Raw genomic sequence first — 23,013 nt, forward strand, 5'->3', positions numbered from 1 at the left:
CCATCACCATATTTTCCACCAGAAAAACACCACACCGAACCCATGACAAAAATCCATTCAAACAAAAATCAAATTCAAAAATCCTAATCAGAAATCAAACCACAAATTCAGATGAGAAGAAAGAGAGAATGTTTCTATTCGTCGGTGTGGCTGCGACGACGAATGTACTGACGTCAGATACAAAGGCAGAGGTGTAGATAGGCAGAGATGGTGCAGATCGGCGAAGCAGAAGGTCGATGGTGTAGATCGACGACTTTCGAGTCTAGATCGATGAAGTTTGAAGATTTTAGGAGGCTTTAGAAACAGATCGGCTACGCACAAAGGTTTTTAATAGATTTAGAATCCAGATCGACAACACACAGAGGTTTCAAGCGTCTATGGTGTGGAGGTTCGAAGGCATCCTGCGTTTTCCAAAGGCTTTAGAGTACAAAGGTTGTTTTCGTTGTCTGGTCTTGTGGTCCGACAACATCCGGTGGTTTTGGTCGGTTTTAGAGATCAACGATGTACGAAGGTTTCAGGCAACATACGATTGTTTTCGGCGTTTGGGGTCCAATATTCGGTGACATCCGGTGGTTACCGAAACCTATGTCCGGTGGTCGACTGTTGAGAGAGAGAGAGAGAGAGAGAGAGAGAGAGAGAGAGAGAGAGAGAGAGAGAGAGAGAGAGAGTGTGTGTGTGTGTGTGTGTGTGTGTTTGGATGGTGGTAAATGTGGGTTAGGGGCTAGGGTTATTTTATTTCTTTTATTGTTTAAATAATAAATAAGTAAATATTTTAATAATAATTTAATTAAAAAAAAATAGGTGAGGGCAATATAGTATTTTACTGTGTGGAAGGGATTAAGACGTAACAAAAAGATATAGTAAGGATCTTCCGAGTTAGAAAAAATAAATTAGGGACCAAATACAAAAATTAACCCAAACCATAGGGACCATTCGTGTAATTTACTCGGTAGAAAATAATCTGCTTCCTTGATTCGTTCTTCACCATCTTGATCAAAATAACGACATTAGCCACCATGTTTAACCTACAAGTGTGTCGTTCTCACCCTCCTAGCCGCCACCATCACGTTTGACCTGCAAGTGGCTTGTTCTCACCCTCATAGCCGATGTACTCTTCCTTCCACACCCACCGCCTATGCTACCTCATCGGGGGCCACCTGACCAGAAATCACAACAAATGATTGAGCTTCAGAGGTGACCGGAGGACAAGAGAACGATTTTAGATTCACACATACACACACATTCTTGAAACAATTTCATATTAACAAACGGATCGATTTTAGAAATGAAAACACACATATGTAAACACACAAATCGAAATTTGGGGATGAATTCACATAACGATCATTTTCTGGGTTTTTTTACTGACGTTTTGTTCAAAAATTCAACGATTCGGTGGGTCTTCAAAAGGATATCTGATGTTTTTTAGGTAATAAATTTGTTGTAATGTAAGGGAAATTTGGATTTGTTAACGATGCAGTCAATGTGCTCGATCAAATACCCCAAAGAAACTTGGTCACTTGGTACCATCATGAGAGGAGAACTAGGCGGCGGCACCGGAAATTGTGTGACCTCCTATGAAGCAGTGACTGAGAACGAAAGTCAGAGAGTTCCCATGGCATGCCCGACCAAATTGAGCTGAAATAGCTTGACATTTTTGTCTTTAGTTTTAAATTCTTGTAATCATGCCCAAAATTGATGATTCGTACTATTAAGATATCAAATTCTCAAAAGTCTATAACAAAAATATAATTTTAGAGGCAAATAGATAAACCGGTGAAAGTAGTATGTGATTCTATGTATTGTTTACCGCTAACAATTAAGTCAAATGTCTGAAATAAATGAATGTACATTGTTCTTTTGTGCATTTAACCCAAAAGGGCTAAACCCAAGAAATAGCATCATAGATTTATTCTACTTTTTGTAATTTCATTTACATGTAACTTTACCTCTAAAGTCATTAAAGATGCCAACTGCAACAATCTGCTACTTTGGATCATCTGGTGTGGAACGCCTATGAGATGGGCACATTTCGAGATGTTGTTTCAGCTTGTACTCGAGAAGCTACAAAATCATCTTACACATCAAAGAAACTATGTTGTGAACTTGTGATATACTTTTGTTTGGCCTAAAATAGTTGTTAGCGGTTAAAGGATGTCTTGAAAGAGTACAAAGTACTGATACAGAAGAAACTATGTTGTGACATACTTTTGTTTGGTCTATATGTTGATGATATGTTAATCTTTGGTACTGATCAAGGTGAAGTTGATAAAACCAAGAAATTCTTATCATCTAGTTTTGACATGAAATACATGAGGGAGGCTGAGGTAATTCTTGGTATAAGAATTAGAAAATGAAACAATGAGATTTTAATTTCTCAATCTAATTACATTGAGAAGATATTGAAAAAGTTTAACTTTGAGAATTGTTCTCCTGTTAACACTCCTATAGATCCTAGTCTTAAGCTTCTACCTAATAAAGGATCTCTAATGTCTCAACTTGAATACTCAAGGGCTATTGGTTGTCTAATGTATGTCATGATTAGTACTAGGCCTGAAATAACATATTTTGTGGGAAGGCTTAGTAGATATACTAGTAATCCTAGTTCACATCATTGGCAAGCTGTGAGTAGAGTATTCAAGAATCTAAAAGGGACCATGAATTATGGTTTAACTTATAGTGGGTATCCTTCTGTCTTGGAAGGTTATTCAGATGTCAGTTGGATTACCAACTTAGAAGGATCACTCTTCTACAAGTGGTTGGGTATTTCTTCTTGGATGAGGAGTCATTTCTTGGGCATCTAAGAAACAGACTTGTATTACTAACTCAAACATGGAGTCTGAGTTTGTAGCATTGTCTGCTGCTAGTAAGGAAGTTGTGTGGCTGAGGAATTTGATATATGAAATTCCATTATGGCCTAAACCGATATCCACCATATCTATCAGATTTGATAGTACTGCTACTTTGGCTAAGGCTTATAGTCAAGTGTACAATGGAAAGGCTAGACATTTAGGTGTTAGGTGTTAGACATAGCATGATTCGTGAGCTCATCATGATTGGTGTGATATCTGTGGAGTTTGTAAGAGCTTAGTTGAATTTAGCCGATCATCTAACCAAAGGGTTAGCAAGAGATCTTGTGCACAAGGCGGCTGTAGGGATGGGGTTAAAGTCCACTTAAAATCTTTTATATTGAGATACCCAATTCCCATCTAATGTAATATTAGATGTTGAATTCAATGTGGAAAACTTGATATTTGAATATTGGAACACATTATTAGCATCATCCCAAGGTATGTGTTTACTACTGCAAGTTAAGGAGGTTGGATTTATATTCTTAATAGTACTTTTGAAAAATTGCATTTGCAGGTGCAATAATAAAATGACTACCTATATAAGCATGAAGTTTAGTTGCTTCAAGAAGTTAGGACTGGGCTTTGATATGTTTATTGAAGGATGGGACACAGGCTAGTAAAATATAGTGTCAAGTTAGAAATTTGAGAATGTAAACTGTTTTGTATATTATCTTCATGTATTCACTTAGAATAGAAATGGTTTAATCCTTAGTGGCACCTTGATATTCGAATATTTGGAATGAGTAATATACTAATGTGAAATTCAATCGTCACGATATTTCATTTATGCGTCAGTTTGTTGTTGTTATGATTTTAATTTTAAGTTAATCAAGATTACACTTAAATGGGGGAGGTTTGTTGGTTATTTTATATCACTAATATTATTTAAGTGTAATGGGGTTAATTTGTTGTTCAATGTCACTTTGACAATTATTGAACAAATTGGTATGGTGCGGAGTGCACATTTGTTTAATTTTGTCTTTGTTGAAAGTATATTGCTATTTAGGGGTGAAGCCCCTGAACCAACGGGGGTCCGGGGGTAGCGCCCCTGGGAGCAGGGTCCAAGGGGCAGAGCTCCTAGATGGGGTCGAGCTGACCTAAAACTGTCATGTGGCTTATGACCGTTTTTGGACAATTTTAGGACATAAAACTGTCATGTGGCAGTTTTAAGACATGAAGATTTTCTTGTTATATGATCATTTTAAAATCAGTTTTTGGTACTCTTCTTCTTCATAACATCTTGAACATTCTCTCTTCTGTTTCTCTCATTTTTTCTGAGTCTTATTCGATTAAATATTGGGAGTACCACCCAAATACTCTAATCTGAAAGTGTTATACACGATTCTCAGAATTTCCAAGTGCTTTTACCCCTATTTTCTAACAAATATTATAATCTTTAATTATGTATTTTTCAACAAAAAATATCCCAGTTACTCATTCCTGTTATCCTCACTTCCTAATCCTTAAATAATGATCCCGGTGAACACATCGTTCACAAATATTATAATCTTTAATTGTGACATCCCCAAAATCACGGCCAGAAAATACCGATTTAATTTATGCTTTTAAATAAAATCAGAGTAATCCTTTGATTAAAAGAGTTGCGGAATTTGTTCCCAAAACAAAATATGATAAAATAAGATTTATCAAAGCATTTCATCAAGAAATGTATTTTCATTATATAACAAACTCGGGATGTCATGTTCCGATACAGACACAAAAGCATAAACGGCACATTATAAGCCTTACAACAGTTATATACAACTACAGACCTATAAACAAAATGACTTGATGATTCATCCATCTTATGCCCTCGCGCCACTACCTGTAATGCAAATAAAACTAAGTGGGTCAGGCTTGGGAGCCTGGTGAGCGTATAGGGTTTTCAACCCACAATAAATAATTATATTTAGTTCATCAACCAACAATAACCTGATTACCCATTCCCGTTATCCTCACTTTATGTCCCTAAAACAACTATCACAAGGGACCTAGTCTAAGGATTTTCATCGGGGTGGACATTACTGCGAAGGGGTTTCCTCCACAATAAATGTCCTAAAGGCAACCATGAGGGGGATGAAGTACACCGGTGAACACATCGTTCACAAACACCTAAAGGTTATGAGCCTGATAGCGTTCCACTGGACTGTCTAGAAAGAGTCTGTGGTCGTCATCCATACTCCGCTAGATAACTAGATCAACAACAACATCGAGGCCTCTCATCATTTTATTTCATCACACAACAACTGTCTACCCATGTTCTACCCAACATATTAGTAGATAAAAATATATACATTTATATACAACTTAAAACCTGTACAAAACATCCATTCAACAACTAGTTCAAATAAACAAATAATATATAAACACATAACACGTATTTTATAAAGAATACTTCATATCTATGTGTTAGAAGAAAACGAATATACACTCACTTGATAAGAAGATGATCGGACAGCACTACGGCTCTAAATGTAGTATTCTTCAGTGAAACTGGAAGATCTTCACACACCGGGCTTCTCGCAAGCAGAGCTTCGGCTCGGAAACTCTCTTCTTCTCGGGATCTTCGGGCTTCGGGACTCGCTTCGGGTCTCGGGATGATACTGGGGCTTCGGGGGTATTTCTTTGCATGTAAATCGAGGTAATATGGGTGAGAGAAGAGTGAATTAGCAACCTTGGCCAGCGGCCCCTTCAATTCTATTTATAGGGCTGATTTCTTGAAATTCACGTCGTGAACAATACTCCCACGTCGTGGGCTTAATCGTCACTACATGCGTCATCACAATTTGGGTCTGGCAGACTCTGAAAGGTCAAATCACTGAGTTCACGTCGTGAACACACTGTTCACGTCGTGAACACTGACTCAGTGTCGAAAATCGTGCCCCGAACTTCAAAAATTCATATCTTTCGCATATGAGCTCCGTTTTCGACGTTCTTTATATCCACGCGTAGGTGAGATCATGCTATACAACTCTCGTTTAGACTCTGTTGGCTAATTTTGACTTTATTTTTATTATATTATTTTTAGTAGCCGGGACAGGAAAACTCCGTTAGAAAATCATATCTTCTTCATCTGACATCCGTTTTCGTCTGTTTTTTCACCGTTGGGCTACTATCGACGAGATCTTCGATTCTCGTTTAGATTGTTCCGACTAGAAATCACTCGATCTCATATTCGAACTTTGGGCTGCATACCGCTAAGTCGAAACTTCGAAAAATCATAACTTCCTCATACGAAGTCAGATTTAGACGTTATTTTTATGCACGCTCTCGGTTTAACGTATTCTACGACTTTCGTTTAGATCACTAAGGCTAGATATCGCTCTATCTTAAATTCATATTTTTACGTCATTCAGCGCCGTGCCGGTTCTGTCGCGAAACTTCGACAGGTCATAACTTTTTCGTTATAACTCGGATTTCAGCATTCTTTATATATTCGGAAACCTCGTCACGACCACTACACCTTCATGTATCAATATCGGGTTTATCTAACATTTTATTTTTAACGCTTAAATTATCCTTAATTCAATTAAGTCACAACAATTAGGCATAAATCACATAATACTCAAATAATACATTCTTATTATTTCAAAACGAGTTACAAAGGTTAACTATTACATCAACATTAATGCCTAGCCCAAAAACACGGGCGTTACATTTATCAACAACGTTCGTCATCTATTCTTCCTTAAACATCTAGGCACAATAGTACTATAGTACTTTGGGCACAACACAACAGTATGATAGTACTTTGGGTAAACACAATAGTATGATAGTACTTTGGTCACAACACAGAAGGTCACAACTCATTATTTCACACAACCTTTTTCTAACTAATGCTTTCTTAGATGACTAGGCACAATAGTACAATAGTACTTTGGATGAGCACAACAGTATGATAGTACTTTGGTCACAACACAACAGGTCACAACTTATTATTTCGCACAACCTTTTACTAACTTATCTCAGTCTCTCATTTATTCTTCCACACATCCATTCACTAACCTATCACAACCTCTCATTTATTACCTCACACATTCCTTCACTACCCAATCATATTTTAAGTATGACAAATATATAGTTTAATCAAGTAATGACTATATCATATGGCACAAATATATTAAGCACAACTAAACAACACACATAACATTTAAGCAATTCGAATACATGTATCTATGTGTAAGTTGGAAGTAACTATATGCACTCACTTGTTAAAAGTGAGTGCATATAGTTATTTGCAGCAACGGATAACTGATTCAAGTGGGGATTTCGAGGACAAAATATGATTCAAGTAGGGGAGAGTTGTAACACCCGTTTCCTGGTATGGTTCTTCTGAATTTAATTTCATTTACTAAGTGTTGGGATATTGTCTAGGCCACGACATGGTGATGGAATGACCACAACGCGGCAGCCCAGTTCTAAAAAACGCGTATTCATGAACCACGACGACGTGGCAAGGTCTTGGCAATGATGTAATGACGACTAGGGTTCAAATCCTTAGATTTCGGGATTAGTGGCCTATTTAAAGGCACTAACTCCTAGGGTGCCTCATTTGGTGTAACATCCCAAAAATCAAAGTAAAATTTTCATTTTTCAAAACCAAACCAGAAACCATAAATGTTTACAAAACTTAGTTTCCCAAAAGTTAAAATCACAAATCAGAGTATCCCAAAATCAAATCTCATAAAAACTGAAGGATGTGCACGATCAAGCCTTCGCCTTGCCCCGATCATATGAAGTACCTCAAACATAAAACTTAAACTGTAAGCCAAAGGTTATTGAGTTCCATCAAAATACCACCACACAACATAACATATACAATCATGCATGCTGGTTCCAATTAGTCATCGGACTGGAATACCCTCAAGTCCGCAGCTATCTGGCTCGATTACCCTCGGCCCAATCAGTCATCGAACTGGAATGCCACTATGCAACAGGTCCAATCAGTCATCGAACTGGAATGCCACTATGCAACAGGTCCAATCAGTCATCGGACTGGAATACCTTCGGGTCCACAACCACCGGGCAGGATTACCCCTGAGCTCACAACATGAATCTGGCTTGCCTTCCTGGCCAACAACTTATGTCTAGATCGCTCCCGGGTTTATTGGCCTCCGTATAGAGCAGTATTGCCTCAACCCAACCGCACCATGTCGACATATGCAACATATAAACATATAACAGTCAACAAATAAATAGCCATATCTAACAGATCACTACAACAAAACAACATCTTATATACCATGATACAAATCTAATAGATCACTACAACACAACAATAATTCTATGTCAAGATAGATAATCTACCGGGCTGGCATTGGTACCTTCGACCCCTAAGGTATAGTGCAGACAACTCACCTCTCAGTCTGAAAAGATATCTGAACACATCAAAACTCCGGATACCAACTCTACAGGTCACTTGTACAAAAAACAGTGACCTAGTCTCAAACTACTACTCAAAATACCAGAAATGCCCCTAGATCAAACTTGGTCAAAATCCTGGTCAAAAGTGAAATAAGTCAGTCACCACGTCGTGGGGAATACAAGACAACACAGTCACAAGGCTACAATCTGCCACATTATGGTGACCCTTCGCCACGTCGTGGGGACTATTCAGAGCAGCTTAATGAAATGAGCTCTTAATCCGTAAAACCAACCATTCAATCTTCCCAGAAGGCGTTCTCTCATCCAATGGACCATCAAAATCATTGCTTTATAGACATGCATGTCCAATGCATGTCTTGAGCTCAAGCTAGGCCAAATAGAGTAAAAAGAGGCCAAGGTCTCATGCAAGAGTTCAAAACTCTATAAAACTCATGATCCAACACTCCTAGCCACAAAAGGACTTTGGGGATCCATAAAGTTGGAAACTTTATGGAATCCCAACACTCCAATGTGTCCTAATATGAAGAATAAGGAATAGAAACCTAATACTAAGAATAAGGAATAAGGAATAGAAACCTAGATTTATGCACAATAACCAAAAATCCTGGAACTTGGGGACTTACAAGAATCAAAAAGATGCACAACAAGATAATGAGAAGAGTTGCTTGCTGAATCCAAGTCCAAATGACACCTTCTTCTTCTTCCAATCTCAAAATCAACACAAAAAGCTTAAGAGCAAAAATGGAGGTTAGGGTTTGCTTGGAGGCTGAGAGGGTGTGATGAAGGTTGAGGATGAGCAACCTTAGCCTCACATTTCCTTAAATAAGGGCGTAAACCCGACTATTAGGTTTTCTCATTAAACAACTACCACGCCGTGGCCATAGGCTGCGACGCTGTGGCGGTCATTTAAAATTTGTGATACATAGTCCATCACCACGTCGTGGGATACCTTCACCACGACGTGGTCCCGTCCAAAACCCAAAGTACATTAAATTTAAATACCTCCAAGAATCCAAATGTTACAATTCTCCACCGCTTACATTAGATTTCATCCTTGAAATCGCTCCCTAATACACCCCAAGCCAACAATCCTCCCTGAAACCCAATCCGAACAAAAAAGTCGACTCATACATGCGAATGCCTTCCCGTACTATAATCGACCCAATCTTAGTGAAACTCACGTACCCCGACTAATAATGAATCCTTGACCCACTAACATTTACCACTGAAGAATAACCATCACAACTCTTCCCGAAATATGAAAATCCAATACCTTGTTTGACACCCAAGAAGTCAAAACCATCTCAGACACAGTTAATACGACTTCACTTTACATCTCGAACCCTACAGAACCCTTTCGACCCCGAATTACCTTACTGATACCACTAGGATACAGGACCCTTGACTATTCACTATTGTTGAACCCTCCGTTCGAAAATAAGGTGACTCCCAACACGATTCTTAGCTAAATAACCGTTATAAAGAAACACGTACAACATCAAAATATTCCACAACTCCCTTTAAACACTTTGAATCAAGGCATATTATGAAGAAAACTCAAGAGACCACTCAGGATCCCACTACCGCCAACAAACAACCCCATAACTTGAGAATACTTAATCGCAACGACTATCTTTCTCTCCCTAACTATAAGACCTAACTTCTAGTGAGAACCACATTGCCGGGGATTCTCAAAATTACAACCACAAACCAACTCCATCAATATGCTTCCCGGGACAAGGAACCCATCAGTTCTAAACTTCAGAAACCATACTCTAAGACTGATGTTCATCCATTCGTCAAACCTACCCCTAGTCCCTGACTAGGAATACCACTAAAACATGCGGAAAGAATACGCAAAACATACCGATTGAAAATTTCTCCCAATCCCAAATTTGGAAATTGTTCCCAAAAACCTTACACAATTGACTTCCTGACAAGTCATCACCAACCCACTGCTCCCACGAACAAAATGATGGTCCATCTAAGAATTTAACGTTGCATCCAATCTAGTATCAGCTCAGGTGTACCTCCACCTGGACACATACATCTGATGGAAACTTGCTCTGCACCCCTGTCTTGACCATATCTTCAGCCAAAGTTTCGCTTAACCGAATCATAAATTCCTATAATCCATTCTTCTGAAACAATAACTCGAACAAATCATTGATCATCTAAGCAATTATCTAGCTCTCACCCACTTAAGGTTCGAAATACCACCAACTTACATTACAAACATAACAAAAACTCAAACCGGTTCACCCAGATATATAACATCGCTGAGCCTTAGGATATATAACACAACGTAAGATGATCTTCTAGATAAAGACCAAGCAAACTCAAATAGATTTCGAATCTCATATGGAGACCTTGGGAACACCCCAATCATGGTTGCCTCTAACTTCAAAAATTCCATGCAGTTGTACAAGAAAAACGCCAACTTCCCATCTAGAAACAAATGAACTACTGCACTCCTCGCCTATCCCAACCTTCAATTCATCGCAAGAATCATTCATAGATACAAAAGGGATCATTCTCATAGTCGGGATACATTAGAGATAACAAAAGTTGTCACTCCCGATTCACTTCCCTGATCACCTGAAACCATCAGCTAGCACCTGACCTGCCTATATCCCAAGAAAGCAGACCCTTGATCTCATCATAAAGCATCCATACCACAAGTACCCTCTTGTGCATATCTACACCACCATATTGCCGCCAAAAGACGCAACCATATAGCCCGATGCTGGGTCTACATCCCAACTCTGCAAATCACATGTCTGCTCTCTCTCTCTCTCTCTCTCTCTCTATATATATATATATATATATATATATATATATATATATATATATATATATATATATATATATATATATATATATATATATACATATTCTGAACGCAAAAAGCTGGAAGAACATAGCCTCCATCGTAGATAGGGCATTCCAATCCATATGCAAATCGCTCAGTCTCCGGCTGCAACCCTCGAGCCGATCATGGCGATTTCTTCTTTCATGAGTCCCGCGACTCAGCAGGCACTACCTCGAGCAAGGCCCTCGGGACCTCAAAATCAACTACTCACCTAGATATGCACAATTCAAACCCAAACTGACATGGCCACTAAAGCACAACAATCACCAGAATCACCCTCAACCTGAATAACCATAACCAAAAGATCGACAGATACAGAAAGACAGTCACAAATCTTGGTATCAACCCTGCCATTTACCTTTAACCAGCTCCTTAGAATCCTTGTGACTTCACTTGATTCGAGTACATATCTTCTGCTTCCAGTAGTACGGGCCTAATACTACCTTCCACACTATCCATACTTTCCTCTAGAGTTATCTCAAATCTTCTAAGTTACCTCCTCATAATGATACTACCAAAATCCGGTAAATAGCGCTCCACGCGCACTACAACACTTCCTAGGCTATCTTAGGGTCCCCACCTCGCCCTGTCATCAGTTTTCGGAAGACCTCCATTGGTGCTAATTAAATATTTCATGAATACAATCACATACAACATAACTTAAATAATTTTAGATTAATAGACTCAACCTTACAATGGTTGCAATCAAACAAGAGTTGTACAATTGGGCAAAATCCTTCATTATAAGATTATTTAACCTTTGCAGCATGTGACTTAATGTATTCATTTAGTAGTTAATTAACACCCGAAAGGGTCATACTAAACATCAAGCAAGCAACATCCGAGCAGAAAATCTCTATAGGAAATACGACATCAAAATTCAGCCAATTCTATCATACAATTCCTGAAGTCAACAGACTGGAATACTCTCGAGTCCACAACCATCAGGCTGGATTACCCCTAAGCCCACAACATGAGTGTGGCTTGCCTTCCTAGCCCACAACTTATGTCTGGATTGCTCCCAGGCTCGTTAACCTCTGCGTAGAGCAGTATTGCCTCAACCCAACTACATTATGTCGACATATGCAACAGACAAACATATAATCAATCAATAGATAAATAGGCAGATTGTAACATTCAGGAAATTCATAAAATTTTTAAACTTTTTAAAAAACACAAACCATCATTGTTTACAAAATGTTTTCAAAATAAGTTTCACATCAGAGAAATCCCAAAATCATAAGAACAAAAATATGAGGAGGTGCACGATCACACCTTCGCCTTCCCGCGATCCTCTGAGGTACCTGAAACATAATCCGAACTGTAAGACCAAAGCTTAGTGAGTTCCCCCAAAATACCAATACATAACAATAGCACAAAATATAATAACATCATGTAATGGGTCCACAGCTTAACAGACTGGATTACCCCTCAGCCCACAACATTAGTCTGGCTTGCTCCCCGGCCCACAACTTATGTCTGGCTTGCTCCCTGGCCTGATCATTCCTTGGACTGAATACCACTAAGCCCCCAGTACGAGTTTGGCATGCCCTCCCCGGCCCTCATCTCGTATCTGGAATACTCATGAGTCCTCAGTATGAGTCTGGCATGCCCTTCCTGGCCCTCAGCTCATATCTGGCATACTTTAGGGTTTGTTGGCTACAACATAGAGCAGTACAACCTCAACCCAACCCACACCATATGTCGATATATAAAATATAATATCATACACAGATAAACAGACAATATCATAGGTAGTCCTACAGATCTACCAGACTAGCATATCAATTCTAGCATGCACAACTATTCCATACTCAAAATATCAACAAATATGTGGTTATCAACCAATGGGTCGGCCTTGGTGCCTTGGACCCAAAAGTATAGTGAGGAAGACTCACCTCTCAAGTAGCTGAACTGATAAGATCTAACTCCAAATCTTGGCTCCTGACTCGAATGCCTACAACCACCATGTGACCAAATCTATCAACATCTCGAAATACCCAAAATACCCTCAAAAGTCTAACGTGGTCAACAATTGTCAAATTCAAGGTCAGCGGTCAAGGTCAAAGTCCATGTTGACCCAACTCGTCGAGTGCATCTCTTGGACTCGTCAAATTCTACCGAACTCAGAAAGTCGGGGAAAACCCTAGCCAACTCGCCGAGTTGGCTGAACAACTCGCCGAGTTTTCCCAATTTTAATGCATACAGCTGATTTTTCGATTCCAGAGACTCTAGGGCTCAGATCTAAACTCCAAATGTGTCTAAAAGGATAAAGTTTCCAACTTTATCCTTTGGGACTACTCCAAATGCTCAAAAACCTATCCACAAGGCTTAAGAACTCAAAAGTTTAGCCATTAAGCACAAATCCTTGAGATCTAGAACCCAACTTTAGCCAAGAGAAATTCTAGCCTCAAAAACTTCCCAAAGGTGGGTGCTTTATAGACATGCATGTCCAATTCATGTCTTGAACCAGAAATAAGCCAAAAAGGGGAAATATGACCTAAATTCCATGCATGGCATCAAAACTAAGCAAAGGACCAGATCTAGCCCACTCCAAGGTCACCTTGACCTAGAGATTCATAAAGGTTCAACCTTTATGAATCCCATCCATTGCAACACCCAAGAATAAGGAGAAAAAGGGACCAAACTCAAGATCTAGCTACATTGATAGATAAAAAATTCGGATCTAGAATACTTAAAATGGTCCAAAGAATGGCAAATTACATATGTGAGCTTAGCTTGCTAGATCCTTGCGTCCTTCCTTCAATCTTCTCACCCTTTACTCCAAAAAGCTAGACACTAACTCACACAATAAGGTGGAATGAAGATTGGGGTTTACAAGGTAGATATTAGGGTTTCTCATTCAGTCGCCAACTCGTCGAGTTTTCCTCACCAACTCGTCGATGTAACATCCTGTTCCAGATTGTTTTGTGATTTAGGGCCTGTGGGCCTTAGTATGAGAAGGCTTTGAGGCTTTGAAGGATAAAGGATTAGGCCTTTTTGGGTTATGGGTAAGGTAGATTGTGTGATAAAAGAGTTCGGTTTGTGCTTTAGAGCCCAAATGTATTGTTAAAGGCGCTGGTACGGGCTTTTCATGAATTTTGGATCTGAGTTCGCGTGGGCTTCAGGAGGAATAAAGTTGATAGAAGTGTAGGGCTTCTCGTTACCTTTTCGTGGATATAAGGATCGTCGGAAACAGATTTATAACGAAGAAGTTATGGCCTTCATAAGTTTTGTGGTTGCAGGCTTAGCCGAGTACGTTGGGCGTACACAAAGCGTATGCTGGGCGTACTAGTGCAGAAGCAAGTACGTTGGGCGTACTGACCAGGGGTAGTCGCGAATGTTCTTTGGAGTACACTGGGCGTACCATATGTACGCTGGGCACTTGTTATGTTTGGCCTTTGAAGAAGAAGGAGCTTTGAAAGAGAATAGCTTGAGCACCTAGCTTTTGGATCTATATTCTTCTCTTGTTGGTGCATCTTCCAGAGGTATCAAGTTTTGAACTTGCTTATTGTTATGCTAGTTTTTGTTTTGGGTCCATTTTAGGGTTTTTGGTCCCAAAGCTTGAAGCTTTATGAGTTGATTGAACTCCAAAGCCTAATATATGTCCCCTTGAGTATATTTAATGGTGTTATGTCACAAAAATCAGGTCTTGGATGTTGAAATCGAGCCATGCATGAGTTAGGAGCATTTTGAGACATGAGAATGAGAGTTTTGGGTGTTTGTGACCTTTTCAGCCATGCAAAGGCTTAAAGTCATTGACTTTATGGAGTAAGAGCCTTTGAGCAGCTACTTAGGAGCTCTGGGATGGTCCATGTAGAAAGTATGGGTAGATGTGGCAGGTAGTATGGGCCCGTACTACTGAAAACAGAGGACCCATACTCGATGCAGGGAGTATTCCATAGGTTCTAAGTAGCATATTGAGAAGTGATGTCATGGTTCGAGTACCATGCTAAGTAGCATATTGAGAAGTGATGTCATGGTTCGAGTACCATGCTTTGTAGCAGATTGAGAAGTGATGTCATGGTTCGAGTACCATGCTTTGTAGCAGATTGAGAAGTGATGTCATGGTTCGAGTACCATGTTTTGTAGCAGATTGAGAAGTGATGTTATGGTTCGAATACCATGATTCGTAGCGGATTGAGAAAATAGAACATGGTTCGGGTACCATGATTCATAACAGATTTAGAGGAGATAACATGGTTTGAGTACCAAGACTCGTGACGGTTAGTGCTTCTGGTTTACCAGTTATTCTGATGTGGTAGGTCAGACTGAGATCAGATGTGAAAGAGTGTGGGGCTAGAGTGCCATGTTGAATGAGTTTCGATGGAGCATACCTTGAGAGGGAAATCGAGTTAGTTTCCGAGGGATGTTTGGTAAGATGCCAGTTGGAGTCGCAAGACTCAGGGATGAGTAGAAAATGGTGATCTATGGAGGAGTACGGTCTGAGTTGAGCAATCGACCGACAGAGGAGATGTCACTTTCTGTGACCAGAGTTGTGCTATTTCCGTATTGATGGCGATCTTCCACCAGAGTATTTGGGCAGTATGTCTGCCGCGAGATAATGATATAGCATGATCAGGTTGTCAGTGGGGACTGAGATGGTCAAGGACAAGGATACACCCTATTTGAGTATAGTAGGGCATGTATTAGCTGCATCGTCGAACGATCAAGAGGAGTATATCGGGTGGTGGCTCTTATTGTCTATGATGAGTATCGAGTATGGTAATGAGGTCTCCGCTCTTATTATAATTCACGTGATGGAACATTGGTTGAGGAGTCGAGGATGAGGAGTATGATAGTTCATTATTTCCAGACTAAGAGTCGGGCTTATTTTTGGGCAGTTGAGATGTCCGGTAATGGGATGGTATGAGATTCTGAATGACCAGAGGCAGTCGCGATGAGAAGTTTCTGAAGATTTCATCTGAGATTCGGGGTATTTGGAGTTGCTTGGTCTCTAGCGGGGAGATCATCTAGCATTGCGTAGCACCTTTCAAGAGTAGGTGCGATGTTACTGGTAGAAACAGTCTCTGGGATAGATTGTTAATGCGCCAATCGGTGATGGGTCGAACCCTAAGTGGGGGAGAACTGGGTATTTTATTGAAGGGATCAGAAACCTGTTCTAGAGCGGTTAGAGAACTGGATATAGAGACCTGCGGAACGGATTCATGAGACCGGGGTTATTGGTGGTCGAGGCGAGGTGGAGAGCAAGGTATATGTAGTTGGGAAGGACAGGAGTTGATTAGGCAACCAACTTTCGGGTCGTTATGGGTTTTCTTGCATGAGTTCTGAGCATTATAGAAGGGAGTTTCGGATGGTCGTCAACATTTTCTGAGTCATTGACCATTTATCCGTGTTTCAATTGAGAATTGGAATATTCCAAAATTTCGGGTTGCGTGTCAGGAAGATCAGTGATGAAAGGAACTTTGCGGGGATGCGTTGCGTATTAGGGTATGATGTCGTAGGTAGGAGATCAGTGGCCGAGGCAAGACATCGTAAGGTTCTGTGATGGTGTACCGAGATATCCGAGTTTAATGCCTTGGATTTCGGATTATTTTGGGTTTTGAGTTTGAGACGGCAAGTGGCGTATCAACTATCTATGGTTCCAGTGGGAGCCTTTCGGCTAATGGGGTTATTTAAGGATATGGATTGCAACGAGAAAAGGGGTTTGGTCGTGACGGTTGCCGACAGAAATTGTGATGCATAATTTGGATAAGTGTGAGCATCTATCGATGTTGGTCCGCGGAGCATGAGTCAGTGAGAGGTTGTTGTGATGTTGCGGGGAGCCGTAGTATTCACTAGTCAGTGAGAGGTTGTTGTGATGCTGCGGGGAGCCGTAGTATTCACTAGTTAGTGAGAGGTTGTTGTGATGCTGCGGGGAGCCGTAGTATTCACTAGTCAGTGAGAGGTTGTTGTGATGCTGCGGGGAGCCGTAGTACTCACTAGTCAGTGAGAGGTTGTTGTGATGCTGCGGGGAGCCGTAGTACTCACTAGTCAGCGGGAGGTTGTTGTGATGCTGCGGGGAGCCGTAGTACTCACTAGTCAGCGAGAGGTTGTTGTGATGCTGCGGGGAGCCGTAGTACTCACTAGCCAGCGAGAGGGTGTTGTGTTAAAGTACCCTTTGACCAGAGCATGACGTAGAAGAGTTTTAGGCTTGGGTAGCCCTTATATTGAGCTTTTGGGAGCTTGGTGGTCGAACCAGGGGCAAGACTGGGGTCTCTATATTTGTTGGGAATCGTTATATTCTGAATCGAGTTGTGGTTGTCGCAACCGAAGGGAATAAGAGAAGTGGTGTATGCATGGAATTAGTGGTTGGTAGACGACAAAGGTCGAAGGTGAGACGATTTCAGATAAGTTGTAGTATTCGCTTGGGGTAAAAGCGAACTTCGTGACTTGCGTGTCGTGATGAGCTGAGATAGCTATTGTGAACAGGAGGGTTGTAAGGTCATTTTTTTGGCTGTGCAAGGGGTAGCCGTTGGAGGTTCAACCGTTGGGTCGGGAGCTGACCTGCTACTCGGAGTTGGGAGTGTTTTATCCGAGTCTGTTATTCGATGAGCGATTTTCAGGGTGATATTCTGCATGGGCGGTCTGACGGGGAGACAGACCACTATAGGTTTCCAGTTCGGGAGAGTTAGAGCAGATACCTCCACGGGAAAAAGGGGTCCGTCCTTCTTCGGCTTGGGAATTTCTATTTGGTTTCGGATGTCTTGAGAGAAGGATTGTTGAATGTTAAGAGATTTTCCGGTTGTGCATCTCGGGTTATTTGTTTCGATCTATGCGAAGAAAAAGAACGATTTCGAGGGCGAAATCTAATTTAAGTGGGGGAGAATTGTAACATCCTGTTCCAGATTGTTTTGTGATTTAGGGCCCGTGGGCCTTAATCCGAGTATGAGAAGGCTTTGAGGCTTTAAGGGATAAAGGATTAGGCCTTTTTGGGTTATGGGTAAGGTAGGTTGTGTGATAAAACAGTTCGGTATGTGCTTTAGAGCCCAAATGTATTGTGAAAGGCGCTGGTACGGGATTTTCATAAATTTTGGATCTGAGTTCGAGTAGGCTTCAGGAGGAATAAAGTTGATATAAGTGTAGGGCTTCTCGTTACCTTTTCGTGGATATAAGGATCGTCGGAAACGGATTTATAACGAAGAAGTTATGGCCTTCATAAGTTTTGTGGTTGCAGGCTTAGCCGAGTACGCTGGGCGTACACAAAGCGTACGCTGGGCGTACTAGTGCAGAAGCAAGTACGCTGGGCGTACTGACCAGGGGTAGTCGCGAATGTTCTTTGGAGTACGCTGGGCGTACCATATGTACGCTGGGCGTACCATTTGTACGCTGGGCGTACGCTGATCAGACCTGAACCCTATTTTAGGGTCTTGGACCCTATTTAAGCTCCTTATCTCATAACTTAACCCTAATATCTTCAGCCTCCATCCCTCTAAACCCTAGAAATCGATCCTAAGGCTCCATTTGTGTGATTCTTGAGCATTTTGGTGATTTAGTTAGTTTTTGGTGCATATTTGTGGAAGAAGGAGTTCCTTGAGGAAGCATTGCTTGGCTTGGAGCTTGTAGATCCAATCCCTAATCATGTTGATCTAGCTCCAGAAGGCATAAAGTTTGAATCTTGGTGGCTTTCTCATGTGGATCTAGTGGGGTGATCACTTGTTATGTTTGGCCTTTGAAGAAGAAGGAGCTTTGAAAGAGAATAGCTTGAGCACCTAGCTTTTGGATCTATATTCTTCTCTTGTTGGTGCATCTTCCAGAGGTATCAAGTTTTGAACTTGCTTATTGTTATGCTAGTTTTTGTTTTGGGTCCATTTTAGGGTTTTTGGTCCCAAAGCTTGAAGCTTTATGAGTTGATTGAACTCCAGAGCCTAATATATGTCCCTTTGAGTATATTTAGTGGTGTTATGTCACAAAAATCAGGTCTTGGATGTTGAAATCGAGCCATGCATGAGTTTGGAGCATTTTGAGACATGAGAATGAGAGTTTTGGGTGTTTGTGACCTTTTCAGCCATGCAAAGGCTTAAAGTCATTGACTTTATGGAGTAAGAGCCTTTAGGGAGTCCAGATATGTGATATGAGTCAAGGTCTTAATTGATTAAGACCAAAAGAGTAGAAAAAGTAAATATGGGCGTACGCTGAGCGTAAATCTAGTACGCCCCGCGTACTAGGTTGGTGTCCCCGATCAGGATCCGTGTATGCTGGAGTACGCTAAACGTACCAAGGGAGGTACGCCCCGCGTAACCCCACTGTGGACTTTTTGGGCTAAGTCTTATATTGGGCCTTAAGTGTTGGGCCTGGAGTTTGGGCTTGTTGTGCTAGAGATTTGGACCAGAGGAATATGTATATGTGCGTTGGGCCCTTGAGTTGGGCTTGCCTCTTGGGCTTGAGAGTTGGGCCTCGGGAGAGCCCATTTATTATTGGGCCTTGGTGGGCCCAATGGGTTTTAGGCTATTAATGGGCCGGTTAGTGGTCTTCCTTTAGACCTAATGAGTGAGAGTCTGGACTTAGTTCCTAATTGGGTTAATTGTGGATTTAGCAAAGAGTTAGAGGCCGGTGCGTAGCAACAGCGTTTATAGGGGCTATTCATCATCCGAGGTGAGTCTTCTCACTATACAATACCTAGAGTGGTATCTATGTGCAAACCGGAGGGTCTTATGTGTATGTGTATGTTTGAGATTTATGTGCATTGTGTTATATGTATGCTATGTGTTATATAGACCGGACCATAGGGTCCAATGACTCATGAGGCCAGAGGGTCCTCGATCAGACCGGACTAGAGGGTCCAACGATTTAGACCGGACCTGAGGGTCCAACGAGCTAGACCGGACCGGAGGGTCCAACGAGCTACGGGACTGGAGGGTCCCGCTGAGATACATTGACCGGAGGGTCATACCGAGTTATAGCCTCGAGTGGCTTATGTGTTATATGTGGTATTTTGGGGAACTCACTAAGCTGCGTGCTTACTGTGTTACGTGTTATGTGTTTCAGGTTCTTATTTGGATCGCGGGAGGGCGTCGGCTTGATTGTACACACATCAGAGATTGAGTTATGTTTTAGAGGATCCTGGAGTTTGATACATACTGTTTTAATGATGAGAATTGATGATTTGACTTTGTGACATTTTGGAATCTTATTATTGCGATATATGTGTTTTAAATTGAAAATTTTGGTTTGAAAATTTACGTCGTTACAATTTGGTATCAGAGCCTTGGTTTGAGGGATTCGGATGCACCTTCGGGTAAATCTGGACTCAAACTGAGGATTTGAGAAAATTTTTCAAGAAAATGATTTTTATAAAGCAAACAAGAGTTTTAAGAGAAGACGAGAAAGAGCAGTGTGTACAATCAGCCAGAGCCCGAACGGTGATTTCCCAAAATACCCTTACTTTTGTATTATGAGATATTTATGAGATATGTTATGCATGCTAGAGATAGGCTAGGTAATTCATATTTTAGGACTAGAGTGGCCTGATTTGTGATGCCTTAGCCTAGGTATTGCTGTTATCTGTGATGTGCTTTCGAGTATGTGCTGAGTATGAGTATCCAGCAAGAATCCTTTTAGAGAAAGATTTGAGTAGAGGAGTAATCTAGGAGAGATACCTAGATGAGCATTTGTGGAGTCTACCGAGAGAGTAGTCGAATGCCCGCGTGGGGTGAAGTTACTTGAGTTCGGTGATATCCTACGAATATGAGGAGAGCAAGTAGGATAATAGCCTAGAGGGGTTTTTACGTGTTAATAGAGATTATTCGATGCCCGAATGCTGCTTGCTTCGTGCTTTGTGGAACTCTCGATGATGGGAGTCAGCTACCAAGTGAATATGACGATATTCAGGAGGTAGAGGGCTGGCATCATTAGGAGTTCTTCAGCAGCTGATGGCGGAGAAGTGTGAGGACCTAGGAAGAGCCTAGGGGGTGATCATGGTCAGATGAGTGCGCTGACAGAATAAAGCATTTCGCTGGGGAGCGAGTACGCATGACGGGATTGGTGATTGAGAAGGTTGAGCAGCTACTTAGGAGCTCTGGGATGGTCCATGTAGAAAGTATGGGTAGATGTGGCAGGTAGTATAGTCCCGTACTACTGAAAGCAGAGGACCCATACTCGATGCAGGGAGTATTCCGGAGGTTCTAAGTAGCATATTGAGAAGTGATGTCATGGTTCGAGTACCATGCTAAGTAGCATATTGAGAATTGATGTCATGGTTCGAGTACCATGCTTTGTAGCATATTGAGAAGTGATGTCATTGTTCGAGTACCATGCTTTGTAGCAGATTGAGAAGTGATGTCATGGTTCGAGTACCATGTTTTGTAGCAGATTGAGAAGTGATGTCATGGTTCGAGTACCATGATTCGTAGCGGATTGAGAAAATAGAACATGGTTCGGGTACCATGATTCATAGCAGATTAAGAGGAGATAACATGGTTTGAGTACCAAGACTCGTGACGGTTAGTGCTTCTGGTTTACCAGTTATTCTGATGTGGTAGGTCAGACTGAGATCAGACGTGAAAGAGTGTGGGGCCAGAGTGCCATGTTGAATGAGTTTCGATGGAGCATAACTTGAGAGGGAAATCGAGTTAGTTTCCGAGGGATGTTTGGTAAGATGCCAGTTGGAGTCGCAAGCCTCAGGGATGAGTAGAGAATGGTGATCTATGGAGGAGTACGGTCTGAGTTGAGCAATCGACCGACAGAGTAGATGTCACTTTCTGTGACCAGAGTTGTGCTATTTCCGTATTGATGGCGATCTTCCACCAGAGTATTTGGGCAGTATGTCTGCCGCGAGATAATGATATAGCATGATCAGGTTGTCAGTGGGGACTGAGATGGTCAAGGACAAGGATACACCCTATTTTAGTATAGTAGGGCATGTATTAGCTGCAGCATCGAACGATCAAGAGGAGTATATCGGGTGGTGGCTCTTATTGTCTATGATGAGTATCGAGTATGGTAATGAGGTCTCCACTCTTATTATAATTCACGTGATGGAACGTTGGTTGAGGAGTCGAGGATGAGGAGTATGATAGTTCATTATTTCCAGACTAAGAGTCGGGCTTATTTTTGGGCAGTTGAGATGTCCGGTAATGGGATGGTATGAGATTCTGAATGACCAGAGGCAGTCGTGATGAGAAGTTTCTGAAGATTTTATCTGAGATTCAGGGTATTTGGAGTTGCTTGGTCTCTAGCGGGGAGATCATCGAGCATTGCGTAGCACCTTTCAAGAGTAGGTGCGATGTTACTGGTAGAAACAGTCTGTGGGATAGATTGTTAATGCGCCAATCGGTGACTGAGCTCCTCCGGAAGATCCAATCTATAAGTAACCTTGCCAACCCTGGAAATAATCCGGAATGGTCTAATATATCGGGGGCCCAACTTCCCCCTCTTCCTGAAGCGAATCACACCTTTCCATGGTGAGAGCTTCAGCAACACCATGTCACCAACCTAAAACTCCAGCTCAGATCGGCGTCAGTTGGCATAACTCTTATGCCGACTTTGAGCACCCTGCAACCTCTGTCTGATCTGCTGAATCATCTTTGTAGTCTGCAGGACCACCACGGTCCAACCCATGACCCTGTGACCAACCTCGCCCCAACAGACTGGGGTGCGACATCTCTGCCCATACAAAAGCGCAAAAGGCGGAGCACCAATTCTGGAGTGGAAATTGTTGTTGTAGGAGAACTCTGCAAGAGGTAGGCAGGAGTCCCAGTGCCCACCAAAATCAATAATGCATGCTCGCATCATATCCTCGAGAATCTAAATGGTCCGCTCACTCTGGCCGTCGGTCTGTGGATGATAAGTTGTGCTGAAATGCAGCCTCGTGCCCAGTTCCTCATGAAACTTCTGCCAAAATCGGGAGGTGAACCGAACATCACTGTCTGAAACAATAGAGACTGGAACCCCATGGCGAGCAAC

Source organism: Lactuca virosa, chromosome 1, assembly GCF_052849685.1.
Source record: "Lactuca virosa cultivar CGN04683 chromosome 1, Lactuca_virosa_CGN04683_v6, whole genome shotgun sequence".
In the NCBI taxonomy this organism is placed as follows: Eukaryota; Viridiplantae; Streptophyta; class Magnoliopsida; order Asterales; family Asteraceae; genus Lactuca; species Lactuca virosa.